This window comes from Syngnathoides biaculeatus, chromosome 3 (genome assembly GCF_019802595.1).
Source record: "Syngnathoides biaculeatus isolate LvHL_M chromosome 3, ASM1980259v1, whole genome shotgun sequence".
Lineage (NCBI taxonomy): Eukaryota > Metazoa > Chordata > Actinopteri > Syngnathiformes > Syngnathidae > Syngnathoides > Syngnathoides biaculeatus.
In genome coordinates this window covers 18,130,633-18,145,920 of record NC_084642.1, presented here as the reverse complement: position 1 = coordinate 18,145,920, position 15,288 = coordinate 18,130,633, and the positions used below count along the sequence as shown (strand labels likewise).

At 40.9% G+C, this 15,288-nt stretch overlaps 1 protein-coding gene across 2 annotated transcripts in view; it reads left to right on the top strand.

Moving 5' to 3' along the window:
- The window catches only part of fto (FTO alpha-ketoglutarate dependent dioxygenase), a 201,923-nt gene that overhangs the window by 122,193 nt on the left and 64,442 nt on the right, over positions 1-15,288 (top strand). The gene's annotated exons all lie outside the window — the stretch shown is intronic.

Here is a 15,288-nt window from a genome sequence, read left to right as displayed (position 1 = left end):
CAAGAGGATGCCTGAATAAACGTGTTTAGAAGCTGGAAAGCAGCAATATGACCCATAACCCCAAGGTATTTGAAATGGAACAGCAGGACTTACTTTGAAAAAGAATTGGATATGTGCTCAGAGCTCACTGTTTCTTCCTTGATGTGATTTAGACTGAAAAACTTTTTTTTTTTTTTTTTTATATATACCTTTAAGGCCTGTTTAGCTGTTCTTATGTGCATTTTGCCCGTGTCTTATAGCTGGCTTTAGGTGGCAAAGAGGTTATTTGTTGTTGAGTTTATGTTTTGTTTTAGTTTTAACAGTTGGTGATATGCTAGTTTGACATTAGGGCATTTAATCTAGGAACGTTGAGTCTTTTTTAATTAAAGTCTTGTTAATTTTGCACTGGTTTCTCCTTTTTTATTGTGATCCCCTAAGAACAGTGCAGTTGAACTTCGGTGGGGATCAAACTAACCCAGTCGCAGACCACCAAACAAAGCAGTTCCACATGGAAACGATTCCAAATGAAAACTCTTTCAAACGGAAATGGAAGTGGAACAGTTTCAAACAGACAATGTTTCAATTGAAGTAGTTCTGAGTTACAGACTACGTTTTGAGACGGATTCATTGCAAATTAAATGGTTGAAAATTAAACTGTTCCAAACAGAAACAGTTCCAAATGGAAACAATTCCAACTGGAATCTGCTTCAAATTTGGACAAATATACAGTAAACCGTACCAATCAGAAAAATAATGTTTTTAAATGAAACGGTTCCAGATCATGTTTTGGTTGTTTCCAACCAAAAGGGTTACAAATTCAAGTACCGTAATTCCCTGCCTACAGAGTGCACATGGTTACAAACTTCAGCGAGTACATTTGTAAAGGAAATACCATTTGGTACATACATACGCCGCAAGTGCCCACATTGAAACCCACATTAAAAACACTAGATATTTACCAAGAAAGATGGTACACAGAAGGAGTTTAACGCTAGCGCAGTGCTAAGCGGGCCGGTAAAAGTCACTTCCTTGGCACATATATTCCACTGGTCTCGTTCTTACCTTTTCCGCTCGAGTGCCCCCTTGCGACGGTTACGAAAAAATGCAAAAATTAGCTGCATCACCGCATAAACCGCAGATTTCCATCGATACAATCTGAATCTAACTGCTTTAACTCTGTTAACTCCTCAATGGAGTGGAAAATCTATGATGTCTATGATCTATATTTGACTTTGGTTTAGCATGTATGCAGTTCGCATCTTGTCATACAAATAATGCTCACATCTTTTAAGAATTTTTTGTTTGTGACGTGTCAAAGTTTGCTTATCTTTTCTTTTACATTTTATTTCTAGCCTACTAAATTGGCTAACAAATCAATTATCAACAAAGGACGAAACTGCTTACATTCTTACAACCAGAAAGAAAAGAGTTTCAGCTCACATAGTTTATTGTAATGGATGTTGGTTTGTTTTGATGATTTATTGTGTGAAAATAAATTGAAGCACGTTTACAAACCAATCAACTGAGGGGGTACCCACAAAGTAAACACAAGTGTAAAAATGTCCTCGGAGAAGTTCTGATGATGTTATTGGCGTTTTCTCTTGTTTCCTTGTCATCCTCGTTCACTCTTCAAACTTGAGTTTACTCAGTTTGTCTTGCACAATCCACCTAATCACAAAATTATATTTGAGGGGTGTAATGGGAAGGAGTGTATTTCAGCACGAGGCGCAGATATTTCATCAAAAAAATGTGCCCTCGCTGCAACATTTTCCCCCATTATGATTTATTAAACTAATGCTGGGGCCCAGGAATCTACTTTTGCTTTCATCGCTCCACTCTCCAAATACCAATTTCAACCCCTTCCTCAATTATTCTTTTGTCTGGGAAAAGAAGCGAGGTATCAATCATTTATGTTTTGGAAAAACCTGATGAGTGCGAGCTAGCGTTTGTGTGTATGTGTGTGTGTGTGCGTGTGTCTCGGTGTATGTGTGTGAAGCTGGCTCTCGGATGAAAAAAAAAAAAAAAAAAAACATGAAATTGCAGAGAAAATCAATACCGGGGCCGCTAATTTCAGGGGTATCTCCTTTCAAAGAGTAAAGCTGAATTTGTTTTGCCGTATGCTTTTGATCTGTTACTGTACTGCGTTTCATTCCAGGCACGGTTGTTATCATAGTTGCAGTTGTTTGTATGTTATTTTAGATTCTTTCTCAAGTAGCTATTTTGCAATTTGGACAAAAGCACAATTTAGCTCCCATCTGTTTCCAATGCGCTCAACATTAGACAGATGGGTTCTGTGTATGGAAGCCATACCAAAGTTCTGGCAGGTTACAGTGGTTTCGGTAATGAACATGCTAAATATGAAACTACGGGCTGATTTCATCATGACAAGGCCTGTAATGCTATTCTTTTTCATAAAGTTAATCTGTCGCGCATTAGTCTCGCCATTGACCTCAAATGATTACAGGACTTGTATATCCCTCCTGAGTTTTCTGTACAAGGTTATATGAAACACTGTCAGTTAGATATGAAACACTATAGCTACCTTTTAACAAGTACAGTTCTGTGTAAAAGTCTTTGTACTATATACCTGAAGTACCCTCTGTGTTTCACATGGAAATACAACAGGTACACGAGCTCATGCGTTAAAATGGGAAATAGTGTATCGGTGTTTGGTGCTGTGTTCTCTGCACACACCATATACGGTACGCGGATCCGCTTCACTAATTTACTACTGTAATTCGGCGGCTGGGTGATGAAATCCTGAGTCCGGGTAGGGAAAAAAAAATTGTCCCCAGCAACTGTAAACATAAACCATGGCTTTAAAGCGCAGTCTTAAAGCCCAGTCTTGATATTACAGATTCAGCCCTCCCAGCCTGGTGCAGGTCTCCAATTTTGGTTCTGGTCTCCTTTGACAGCTCTTGCCCATTGTGGAGTTTGGAGTGTGCCTTTTTGAGCTTGTGGGCAGGTGTCGCTTAAACTGATAGAAACTTCAAACTGGTGCTATCAACAGAGGTAACAAGTGGGGGATGATTGGACCTCTTAAAGAAGAAGTTACAAATCTGTGAGACCCAGATATCTTGCTTGTTTGTACGTGACCAAATACTTATTTTACACTGTAATTTGGTAATAAATTCTTTAAAACAGGCAGTATGATTTTCTGGATTTTTTTCCCCCCTCATTTTGTCCATCATAGATTAGTTATACCTATGATAAAAATTACAGGCAACTTGAACGCTTGGTGTCGCTGACTTAATACTTTTTTTTCCCACCGTGTGTGTGTGTGTGTGTGTGTGTGTGTTTATATGGCCTCGCATTTCTGAGGACACAAACACATCCCAAAAACATGATTTAATTGTAGACTCTAAATTGCCCCTTGGTGTGATTGTGAGTGCGACTATTGTGCTTTGTGTTGTGTGTTCCATGTGCCTTGCGATCGGCTGGCAATCAGTTCAAGGCATACCCCACCTCCTGCTCAACGAAAACTGGGATTGGCTCCAGCACTTCCGTGACCCTTGTGAGGATAAGCACCCAAATCGATGGATGAATGGATGGATATATATAGTTTTTATTTTTTCTTCTAATAACACTGTTCTCTTACCTACAATCATCCTCGACGACCCGGCCCAAAACACTTCTGATGCAGGAAAATTGTGGCGCTTTGAGGTTTTTGATAACGACTCGCTTCCTGGACGATAACCTGTGAACTCGGCTTCCCATACTTTAATCCCTTTGATTAGGCGCCAGGGGTAGATAGCTCGCCCCTTTTACACTCTTAATATCCCTACTGTCTTGAGCTTGAAAGCGCCGCCGCTCATGGCTCATTTTGGGCACAGAATCTGCAGCCCTAACTCCCTCTACAAATTGCTGTTTGTTCAAAGGTCGGTATGGTAGCCTCCTTCCTTTCTCTGTCCTTTCCCGTTGTCCTTCATCCTGTTTCAGGTCAAGATGGCCTCTGTTCTTTTGTACTGTGTTTATGTTTTGTGATTAACAGTGAGGATGTACATGGTACACCGCTGCTCCTCTATCTGCACTCCCTTTAGAAAGTTGACATCGGGGCCATAGGCTCTGTAGATAAGCTCAGCTTAGAGGATACTCACTGTTAGTGGTGCACATACAGTGGAACTTGTCTACTGCTACTTTATCTTTATATATATTGCCAAAACTATTGGATCACCTGCCGTGACTCACATAGGATTTTAAGTGATTAGAGCTATAAGAGGTTCATCTTTTTAACAAAGTTTAGGAGTGAGTTTATGGGATTTGTTAGCACTTCTTCCAGGAGCATATTTGTGAGGTCACACACTGATGTTGGATGAGAAAGGCTGGTTCATTGTCTACTTGCAATCAACCTGAAGGACTCAGTGCAGGTCAAGTTCATCAATAGCAAATTCCCTCGTCCTTGTCTTTTTGGAACTTGTTTTGTGTGCCAGTGCACAGACCTGTTGGAACAGAAAGGGCATATTCCCAAACGGTTTGACTGTCCAAAATCTCTTGGTATGCTGAATGCTTAGTAGCAGCCCCTTCCTGTTCCAACATGACTCTGCATCAGTGCACAAATTAAGGTTAAAAAGAACACAGATGAGTGACTTTGATGTGGACGAATACTTGACTGGCTTGCACAACCCTGATCTCAACCCTATATAACACTTTTGGTCGAATTAGAGCAGAGCGTGATAGCCAGGCCTTCTCATCCAACATTAGTGTCTAACCTCACAAATGCATGTCTTGAAAAATGGTCAGAAATGTCAATGAACACATTCCTAAACCATGGGGAAAACCTTTCAACAATAGTTTAAAGGGCAAACATAGGACAAAGATTTGAAGTTATTCTTATTTCTAGAAACCCTTTACAAACCACATCTGCCATTTCAAATCCAGCAGATATACATCCAGCAATTAAATATGAATACAGAATGCACGTCTTCTTTTTGCATCCAGCACCTTCTTGTCTTTGCCCATATTTGGAGTTGTTACATCACACGATTCGCGTTGTGTCCTATTGTTCCATGCTGTTGTTTCTGTGCTTGTATGTGTGTTGATGATGTCAGGTTGGTTTATTTTGTAGCATTTGGTTGAAGGGCTCAAGAAAGGGAAAGTCAGCTGACAGGGGAAGAAACGTGTTCAGCTGTGTGGCCATAGCAAGCATTCCAAACTCTGTACTGATTGCTTTGGAGCAAGCATTAAATACAGAGGTAGAGGCTGGAACCAGCTGCAGTGCCAACTATTTTTCCTATAGCCTCGGGACCTCAGCCACTAGCAAGAGAACTAAATCTTGCAACTGCCACAGTGCAGCAGTGAAGCGGGGCAGACGAGGTGAAGATTTCCTTGTATATACCTACAACTTTTTTTATGGTTACTGTGTACTCTGGAATAGAAAAAAGGCCCCTTGTGGTACTTTTCAGTACTGTCTGTTTTTTTTTTCTTACAAGATACAAAAAAAAAGACTTTCTGGGCGATGTGTTATAACTCTAATACTGCATACTATGTAAAAGCTTGTGCCTGAAAAATATATGAATATGCGATATGTATAGTTGGACTAAAAATACTGTCACCACTGGGGTGCCATTATTTCTGGCCCTGACTGTATACAAAGACATGCTTTTGACATACTGTCACATTGACCCAGCGGCCACTCTCTTTTGTGTTGATCGTCGGCGCCACTGTTCCGACCTCCTAATCGGCTCAAACATGTACGGTTTAGTGGATAGAGATTATTATTTTTCCTCTGGTTTGGTGTTGGCCAGAATGTAGTCAAACACAACTTAAGAAGTTGTGAGAAAAGTCAGATGTCATAAAACTTCTGCTCTGTCATTCTTTTGAACTAAGTCTGGCAAAATGACCAAAAAGCCAAGACAAAGCACATGGTTCACTGTTTGATCCACCACTTTTGTGGGACTTTTAATGCTCAGGTTTGCACAATATGTACTTGTTGCTTCTCATCCTTGTATATTCCATTGACTATATATGTGCTGTAGTTGACTGGCTAAACGGAAAGCAGTACTCATTCATCTCGTGGTTGTCCTTAAAAAAAAAAAATCATATGGTTGGCACAAATAGCCAAATAAAAAGCAACCCACATGTATCCAACATCACACGATGGGATCATGCAAGATGACAGTTTGGGCCTGAGTTTTTGCAGCTTTTAAGGCTGCAAATTTTTGTCTAATAAGACATTAATGAATGTGACTAGTTTTGCCAGCTAACGTTAGCAGAATCTACATTACGTTCTCCCCTTACGCATTCATCCCATGGGCAACCAGCACTGTATCCACATTCCATTGGGACGTTTGGTAGTCTTAAATTGATTAATGCTAATGTGCATGTTTGTTTGCTAATATAAAGAAAAATAAAAAAGCCTGGTGTCATTGTCTTTTGTAATAAATGAAATAACTGCAAAAAGCCAATGCAAACACCAAATCACAGTTCTCGAGCAAGATGCTGATACCAACACATGCAAATAGACTCATACTGATTTTATGTGATTTTACATATGTCAAAAAACTTCTCGTGAGTCCCCTATTTGGAGTGAATGTTGTTTAAAAACCCACCACACTGATCCCCTTGATGCGGTTTTAATTTGGTGATTAATATGGCAGCTAAAACTTTGACTGTGTTTGCCAAGTACTCAAGAAGGCCTGTTTGTGCCGCAGGATAGTTTTCAACTCTTGTCATGTAAATGATTTATTTTCCTCACCGTCTTTATATTTTTGTTGAAAAGTTATTGGGCCGTAAATAAGCGCATGTCACAGCCTTTTCAAAATCCCTTATGAGCGAATCCCACCTCCTCCATCTCCGCCTTGCCCCCAGCAGACCCCGGGCTCCCAGTTTCCCCTGATAGCCATGAAAGGATTTGGGCTGTATGGGCCGACCTGACCGGGCTGATTGCTTTAAATGGCTCAAGCTGTCTTTGAAAGCAGAGGGTGGAGTGTGTGTGTGTTTGTGTGTGGGGAGGGGGTGGGCGTTGATGAGCGCCTTTTCGCCAGAGCCTGTGTAGTCACTGCCTCTGGGAGGGACCCTTGCTAATACCCTGGCATTAGATAAACAGCGTGAGGCAGGGATCACCAGTCACCCCCAGCCACTCATGCCCAGTGACACTCATAACAAACAGAGAAACACTTCCCAAGTAAACTTTTGGACTTGCATACAAGTTGAGGAATCATTCATCAAACCTAAAGAAGAGCATGATTACTCCGAATTTGAGGATGACCTTTTTACCTGGCCTGTTTTGCACGTTACGTCACCTTTTCGTCTCACACTCATCAAACACCTTAAACATGAGAGAAGACAAATCACAGCTTCACACGCAGGTGTCCTGGTGTGTGTTGTTTTTATCTCTGAGCACACCCCCAGGGTGCGCTACCTGTGCTCCACATCGGGGGGTTTGCCGTCCATGACATGGGAGCTGTCGCCGGTGGGAACCCCCGAAGGGTGGAGCCTCTGTTGTGTAACAAGGTGGCCTGCTTCTCTTTTTGACGGCCTGTGCCCCTGAGCGTGCAGTTCTGAGCTTCAGGAACGCGTCCACGCCCACCAGGCATGACTCCAAACCTGGTTATTTCTTAACGCTATTTACACGGGTCATGGGAATATACATATTGACTTGAAGGATCCTCAGTAATCAACCGGTAAACCTGCAAGTTAGCTATGACAAGCGACACATGTTCTGGCAAAAGTACAATAAGAGAACATTTATGACTAATGGAAAGGTTTCATGTACTAACCGCAGTACAACACTGTCAAAGCGATGCTTGTTCACACGGGCCTCCAAATATGAGTGTAAAGGATGGAATGTACACATTAGAATAGTCTTGCAGTTAAGAAATTCCATCTATTTATTTATTTATTTGCAAAACAGTAACAGAACTGTCGGATAAGCTCGAACAAATGTAAAAATTAAAAATGCTAATAGCTAATCAACAACACTGTATTAACAACAAACAATGAGAATGAGCAGCTGTATCAGTGTGTATGTGGAAACTGTATAATGGTAATAATAACAATTATTATTATAACAACTGGAGTACTAAACACAGTATGCAGTTGTCAACAAGAACTAAACTCAGCAACAATAGTGAGCAGCATTGCATGTGATATAACTTTCTACTCTGTGTACTACTAAATTATCTTTGCATAGGTAGCAGTCAAACACATGAATTAAAGCTATAGAATCAGTCGTGGATAATAGTCTCACTTGGCATTTGTAAGCATTTGAAGTTCAACACAATAATGGGACACTATTCATATATTTTAGTTCACTTTGCATTTGTATTATTTAACTCGGTAAACCTCGATTAATGTTGTGCGGATTCACAACATAAGAGTGAAATTTGCCAATTCATTTAAAACGAACATGTAAAAATGTCAAAATCAACAGTATGTATTTCCACTTCATTTAAATGTACCAAACTTCTCCAACCAACATCCTAACAAAAGCTTACTGAAAAATGTGACCCTCCCGAACTGTGCCATTTTACATAGTACGATATTGTGGACTTATTTTGCTAGTCGTAATGTCGCAATACAGTACAGCGATCATGCAATACTCATCATTCTGTAAGACAACCATGACATTGCAGTATTATTTATGAAACCCATTTATTATGCTGTTTGCAGGTGCTGATAACAAGTAGCTCAGTCATTATTATATTAGCATATTTTAATTTGTTTAGGTGAGCAATCTTGATAGTACATGACAAGAATAACAGGATTGGCATCAAGTAAAAAGCACCAACGCAATTAGTCTTCTTGATAAAGTTGTTGAAACGATACTGTACCACCACTCTTGGTACATTGATATTTTACTTAAAAGATGCAGAATAAATATACCATATGATACAGTATACAGTATCACAAGTACCACATCTTGTCCCACCTGAGAATTAAATTTACAGATTACTAGGGATGCCTTATTAATAGTACTTATGTTAATACTAACTGTGGTTAATATGGTGGTTGTTTTTATACTTGCATGATTAGATTGAACACTGATGGTGTGAGATTTGATAAGATTTCATATAAATCCAGTACTACATTCATAGAAATCAGACCACGAATAAAGACAAATGACTCCAAACAGATACTTTTTAATAAAATAAGTTGAATACATGAACTTTATCAATTTGAATAACTCTTTGTGGGTCTCCATTTTTTTAAAATTAATTACTTAATTTATTCATTTATTTATTACTTTTGATCGTCATTATTTTAAAACCAAGACAGAATTTTATTTTATTTTTTGTTAAAAAAAAATAGAACTGTGAAAAAAAGTTGTTCTTTTTCTTTCATAACTCCCATTCAGTGCACTGATTTTCTGGCATCTGAAAATAAGTGGAAATAAAAGATTAAAAAGTCTAAACAATGTGTCAGTATCTTATCATCCCCTTGAAATCCTTTAGTCCCAAAAAATATATGTTGATAGTTGTTGAAACTACAGCGGTGGATGAAGGAGAAAAGCTGAGACTGATGTATTCATCTCATTACTCAATATCAACACCGACATTAGAATCACTATTATCAATATTTGGATCGATCCAGACATTACTGCACCCTCTCTATTTTCCAATATCAGCATTCTAATAGACTGCAAAAACAGCCCCATCAAGTAAACTAACGACAAAAAACATTGTTTTGCTGTTTCCAGTTCAAAAGTGATAATGTGCCCATTGTATTTGGATGTGTTTGGAGTGGGTGTGCGCCATCCCCCCCCCCCCCCCACCCCGCAACAGCGTTCACATAGCTACTGGTGAAACAAGTTGATTTCGCATGAAAGAGGTGGGTTATGAAGTATAAAGTAGCCGTAAATTAATGATAACTGACAAGCAGAGTATCATAACATATGACAGCATCAGTCAGGAATGGAGGGCCTTGTGAGTGTGTGTTTGTGTGAGGGAGTGTACCCTTTGACACCTTTCCTTGTGATGGTAAAGGGGAGTGAAACGCAGATGAATGCCCGCAGGTAAAGAAAATGGCAGTGTCGTTGTTGTGGTAGAGTCTGCGTGGTAGAGTTTGCTATTTTAATTACTCTTTCAAAGTCTTTTGCCTTGTGTATTTTTTTCCAAGTCTAGCCACCTTTTTTTCCCCCGACGTTTGTTATTGAAAAGGGCTAGCTATTATAGCAAAATGGTTTCTGTAGTTCTTTAAACACTGGCGAGGCATTAGCCGGCGCTCCAGTTACAAGGCCTGGCCTGATGGCCCGGTGAGGGAAAATACGGATCAGTACCGCCATCCTCAACCCCACCCCCACCCAATACCCAAACCTGCGGTTTACCTCTTAAAACAAAACCGCACGCGTCTGTGCTTTCTTTTCAGCTCACTTGCTCCCGCTGTCGCGACGCCGCTCTCCTCCAGCTAAACTTGATCAGAATTGATTGTGCAGCTGTAGATCTGTAAATAAATAGATTAGCGTCAGCGCCCAAATGTGGCCTGACAGGCAAGCGCGGATGCCGTGCACGGTTTAAAATAGGGCCTTGCGGCCGGACGGACTTTCCACCTGCATCAACCGAGTCCAAGCTAGGCGAATTGATTTTGTCTTTTTGATGTCATAATGACATTTGTGACGTCCACAACAGATATGTTAACATTTTGCTGAAATGAGTTGTAAGTTTGCAGTTATTCTCTTTCTGCCAGATTCACTCATCCAGTGATTGTCTGTTTTTGACAGCTGGTTTAAAAACTTCTTTGAAGAGCAGATTCATATTTTCTTTGTTTATGTTTTTGTTAGTCATGTGATTAAATGCATCATTCTGGCTTAGCGGTTAGTAAATCGGCCTCACTGTTTTTAGGTTGAGGGTTCAAAGGTGTTGCGTTCCTGTGTTCTTTATGTACAGGTATTTGCATTTTGTTCCCCCTCCAGGTAGCATAGCTTTCTACCACATTCCAAAAAACATGCATGTTGGCTACCTTTTTGGTTTTACTTCTGAAATATTTTTATTCGTCTTTCATGACGTTGTCTTTGTACACCACAGATCCGATAAAGGTGCTGTCTAAGAAGAAAAAGATAAACTATGGGAAGTTGAAGTTCAGCATTTACATCAAATTAAAACAAGACTGACATTGAGAGAGATCATCCCACCCTATGAGCACATTTTTGTAATCAACATTTACCCATGCCAACTCTAATAGCTACCTGTGCACTTTTAATAACACTCCTCAGAGCATTGGCAAAGCTTAAACCATTAAACATCAATATTAATTTAACACAACCATTAAAAGCCAAGACCCTGATAGTAAAACACTGAAGCCGAGAAGAAGAAGAGGAAGCAAAGTCTTATTTTCAGTCTTTCTGCCTGGGGTTCATGATTTATGGAGGAGCCTCCCCCTCGTAAGGACTGGGGGAGGATCATGCCCCTCCATAGAAAAAGAAGAGTGGGAGAGCAGAGGGGATGGGGAGGGGGGGTCTCTTCTGTCCTTGGCGCTTCTTTTGCACACCTACTGCTGCTCCTCTCATTTCAATTTCTGTTTCTAGTTGTGATGGATTATGAAAAAGGAATGGCGGCCTGATGGCTGCTCGCATTCTCCTCGCTTTCATTTTCAAAGTGAGCCATTGTTAAACAGTTTATGTATTCTCTTTCTGCCTGTGTGTTTATTGGAGGTAGCGAATTAGGTTTGAAACCATCACCGGAGGTTGTCTTTGAAACTTGAAAGGAAGCCCCCTTAGCACAGGCACCAATTCTGCCACTCCCTCCCCACCACCACTACACAAGCCTTGCACTCCCTCAGCACGGTTGTCACAGAGTGGCGCTACTATCTGCCGCATTATTAGTTATTACTTTATCGCCTCCCAGAGCTGTCAGAAGACACCCTGCCGGAATATACAGCAGGCATGAGCCATCAGTCCTCATTACGCCACACCCGCACACAATTTACACCCGGCTGTCGCTCACACGGGCATGACAACATGGTAATGCATACACACTTTTATGCAGATGACAGGGGCTGCACGCACATGATAGGAGTGCACCTTTGAGGGGGCGCGTTACTGTGTATGAACGTGGTGCCAGGCTAAAATATTAAAGTGATGAAAGAATCCACCTAGGCCTTTTGTGGGTGTGTTTAAAGGGAGGATCGGGTTGGTTTCCTGTGTGAAAAGCATTGATGACTGCATACCACAAGGAGGCAGGCATAGCTATGGAAGTTGAGGCTCTATTGCTCTCAGTCTCAATTTTGGCTGAGGTCAGGCACAGGTCCTGCCCAAGTCCTCTTAAAGGCACTTTTACTCAAGTCCAATTTAAGTCCCACTCACGTGCTGCCCATGTCCTGTGCAAAACCCATGTGCTTCTGAAGTTTTTCCTACATCCTTCTGAAGTCCAGCTTGTGCCATGTTGCTAAAGTCCCATTAGCATCACTAAAGTTCTGCTTACATACTTAAGTATTTCTGTAAAAGTGTGGGTCAGGGGCTTGTCAAATCAAGCTCTGGTCTGTGCCAAATCATGCCTAAATCATAGTTAAGACCTTCCCAAGTCCTACCCTAATCCTGTTCAAGTCCTGTTAAAGTTGGGTTGAAGTCTTGCTTAGGTTCTGCTTAAATCCACATACATGTTTTAGAAAGTCCTACTTAGGACTTAGTCGACTCCCATTTGACTTCCACTCAAGTCTACTACAAAAGTGTAGCTCACATCCTACTTAATCCTTTGCAATTTGTACCATATTAAGCTCAAATGCTGCTGAAATTACGCTGAAATCCTGTTCATGTCGTACCCAAGTCTGATATGTGTGTATGTGTTGCGGCTCAAATATATGCACTAATCCTTAACAAATGTCCAACCCAACCCACTCAAGTCCATCTTGATTCCTACCCCAATACAACACTAGTCTTGTGCAACTGATGCTTAAGTCGTGGAAAACATGTCGAAGTCCAGCTCAAATCCTGTCCAATGTTACATCCATGACCTGCTCAAGCCTTGTTAAAGTATTTCTTAAATGTTAAAGTCATATGCAACGCTTACTCAAACCTTCCTTAAGTCCTCCATAACTAGTGGTTAAGTACGGCGTGAATGATGCTCAATTGTGGGTTTTTTTTTTTGCTCTTAGTAATTTGTGAGTTAACTCTAATCCTGGGCAAGCCCAGTCCTAAGTGTGTCCACATTCTACTCATATTTTACCCAAGTCCTGGTCTTGACCTGGACAAGCATACCCAAAACCTACTGTATATCGAAGTCCTTCCCCAGTGTACTTTGTTCTCTGCCAAGTCCTCCTCTAGTACAACTCTTTGTGCAGGTGTGTGGTAAAACCCCCGCAGGCACTCTGTGCAGAACATGGCCCAGCAAGTCAGGCCGGGTGAGTTAGTGTTTTTATCAGAGATAGAGATCAAACACCAACGTCACCAAAGAGAACCCATGTGTACGTGGGCGTGTGTGCTGTTATTTTTTTTTTTTTTAAACGTCGTATAAACATAATGAATTATCTTTTCATCCAACCCTTGTAATATTTTGCCCGAGGTGTTTGTCACGAACAGATGCATGAGTCTCATCATTAGTGTCGGAATATGAAGCTGGTACGAATCAGACCTCCTTTGCACGGGCATGTCATCGAGCTGATCCCTTCGGCAGTGAGTCACCTCGTCACCGTTTGATCTGGGGGTGGGGGGGAGTAGCCACATTAGCACATTCTCAAGGCTTTTGGTTAGCAAAGCGAACACGTTTCTGTCACGACGGGGTCATTGGTGTTAACTCGTCTTGCCACAGCAAACATGTTTTTATTAATAACAAAGACTTGGCACACAATCGTCAGTGGGTCATCAGTCATCTGGCTGCCATGTTGTTTAGCATGAGGAAGTTCCTGGTAAAGTTGTTCAGTAGGTTTATATTAATAAAGAACAACTTACCTGGTACCACTAAGTTCAACTAACTCCAAATTAATTTCTGGTGTTGTAGTAGGCATTTCCTGACATTTACTTGTCTGTTGTCACATCTTACAACACAAATAATTGTCTACAGAAAGCTAAAAATATGCTAACTACTCTTCCAAACCAATACGGTATTTACTGTTGGTCAAACAATCTCTTAATCATCATATGTCGCTCACAATGCTGCACCTTTGTCATCAGATTTGGGGGAATTTCCAACTTCAAAGAAACTCCAACCAACATGTCACATAAATGACACCAAGGGTAATTGATGACTAACATGAAACTGTTGTGTTTGCAAATAAGGAACAATTTGGGGAATGGAGAAACTTTTCTTTTGAGGCGGATCATGGGAAATGTTCTGGTTTGTTCTCACCATTTGATTTGTGTTGAAGTAAAACTATGTGTAGAATTTCATAAAAGACAAAAGTGGAATGAGCCGGATGTCACTCGTGTTTCCATTAGTTTGGCATGAATGTTGCCATCATATGAAGATTTTAGTGTTAGTTTTTCTTTTTGTTCCTTAATGGTGTGGAATAAGTTAAATAAATACAAATGACTGAACACTGAGTACCACAGTTTGAGCTGCGGCGTTGATGGAGGCCTGGATCCCAAGAGGACTCGTGAGGGGAATGCTGGTTTTTTAAAGTTTGAAAGTCTGTGGTATTTGGGTTTGACAGTGTTTTGTCACGAAGGGAAATAAGCCTGAGGTTTTTTCATCTGGGGATGAAGGTCAAACAGCGCCAAAGCTTTGATAGTGATCTCCAAACATTGTGTACGACTCAGACAGGTGAAGATTTATATTTATATGTTCAGGACAGGCTAAATTCAGATTGCCTTGCCTCACTATCAACATGTAGAAAATACACAATTGGACGGACTAAATTGGTATTTAAAACAAGAATATAAATAACTAGAATGGGATTTGGTTGAGTGCATATCTCAGCCAAGGCCAATCACTCCTTCATAGGACAAGGAATTACAGAAGTCGCTACATTGTTGCCACAATACAGTGATTATTACAAATATCCAGCCATCTATCCATTTTCTGAGCTGCTTATCCTCACAAGGAGCGTGGGAGTGCTGAAGCCTATCCCAGCTGTCATCGGGCAGGAGGTGGGATACACTCTGAACTGGTTGCCAGCCAATCGCAGGGCACATCGAGACAGAAAACGGTCGCACTCACAACCACACCTGGGGGCAATTTTGAGTCTCCAATTAATGCATGTTTTGGGGATGCGGGAGGAAAGCGGAGTGCTCGGAGAAAACCCACGCAGGCACGGGGAGAATATCAAAACTCCACACGGGCGGGGCTAGGATTGAACCCCAGACCTCAGAATTATGAGGCCAATGCTTTAGAACAGGGGTGTCAAACTCATTTTTATCACGGGCCACATTGTCATTATAGTTTTTGTCAGAGGGCCATTATGAATGAAACCATGAAAATCTTGAACTGACCCATCATATTT